Consider the following 1578-nt stretch of genomic DNA (forward strand, 5'->3'; position numbering starts at 1 on the left):
CCTAGGCACCGCGAGGCCGCCGTGCTCCGCCCCGCCCCGCCCAGTCTACCCTCCCGCCCCCGGCCTAGGCTCTGGCTCCGACCCTGGCCCCGCCCCCGCACTAGTCCGGCTTCTCCCGCCCAGCTCGCCCGCCCGTCCGCAGCCCCGGCTCCTGGCCCCGCCCCCGCGCTCGCTCCGCCCCGCCCGCCAACTGCCGCGACTCCTGGCCGGCGCTGGCCCCGCCTCCGCCCCGCCCTGCCCCGCCCCCTAACTCAGTGGCCTGGGTTGAGGCCCCAGGCTGCTCCACGCTCACTCTACTCTCTCCCTCCGTCGGCTGTCTCTCCTCCTTCCTCCCTATGGGGGCTCAGGACGATTTCCTTCCCACATCCCCTCCACCATCCTGATCTCACTAAGTCCTGTCTATACCAGCCCTGGGTCTGGTTCATTGGAGAAAACTTGGCCTCAATGAATCTGACCAATGACACTTTTTTCCATTTCAGTGTCGTAATAACTTGTGTCTAAATGCACTCAGTTAAGCGTCCCCCTGTTTGTGCATCTCTAACTTAACGGCAGCTGTTCCGCACGCGGGGCTGTGGGGTGTATGTTTAGAGACTGCAAGCTCCGCATGAGGGCACCTTGCTAGGCCGAGGAACAGTGAGCAAGCAGACCGAAGAAGGCAGGGCTGGGTCAGTCGACGACAGTGCTGGGCTGTGGAAGCGCACCGAAGAGATGCCACAGGAGGTGGCGTGGGACTTTAGAAAACATTGTGTTTTTTTGGTTTTGCTTTTTAAATTCTTGGTCACGAGACTGAAGTTGTGTTTTTTGTGTTTTTTTTTTAATAAAGCACAGTTCTCCCAAGCATAGATGTGAAATCACCCAATACAGCTACTAAGGACTTCCGGGAAGAGGACGAGTGACGCCTTCATAACCTTGACCGTGGTCTCCCCACCCCTCTGGAAGCCGGCTGAGCCCCGCTGCCCAACCTTAGAGCAGACACCCAGGACGTGAAGAGAGTATTTCACAGGCTCTCCTCTCATTCCACAGGCAAGAAACTAACCGTGCTGTGTCTCATTCCAACCACCCGAAGGCTTCTTTACCAGAGCAACCACAAATGACGACCGTAGCTAGGAGTTACCTAATGTTTATCATTTGCTAAGGCACCGGGCTATGCCCTCTGCGTGTGTTATCTCGTTTTTGACTCTCCGCACAACTGTCAATAGCTGCGGTAAAATAAAGACCAGGACCAGGGGCCTCTGGGTTCACACCCACTGTTTCTCAGACTCCTGTTCTCCAGTGAACTTCACACTGCGCAAAGCATCTTCCTTCACACCAGGCAACAACCCCTCTGGGTTGAGACCATCTGCCATAGTGACTTGACATTAACAACCAACTGCTACTCTTTTTAATAATGAAGAGTTTATTGCCGTGCTAGGCACTGTGCTGAATGTTGTTGGGATCCCAGCGCTGGGCTACAGCATTTCTAATGAATCCTAATTTATCTGCATGTATAGGTTAAGTCTTTGAACTACCACAGGGCAAGGACCACTGTCTTACTCAGTTTTATATCCTCAGTGCCTAGCAGGGTGCCTGGTGCATAGC

Source organism: Artibeus jamaicensis, unplaced genomic scaffold, assembly GCF_021234435.1.
Source record: "Artibeus jamaicensis isolate MK-2021 breed Jamaican fruit bat unplaced genomic scaffold, CSHL_Jam_final contig_525, whole genome shotgun sequence".
NCBI lineage: Eukaryota > Metazoa > Chordata > Mammalia > Chiroptera > Phyllostomidae > Artibeus > Artibeus jamaicensis.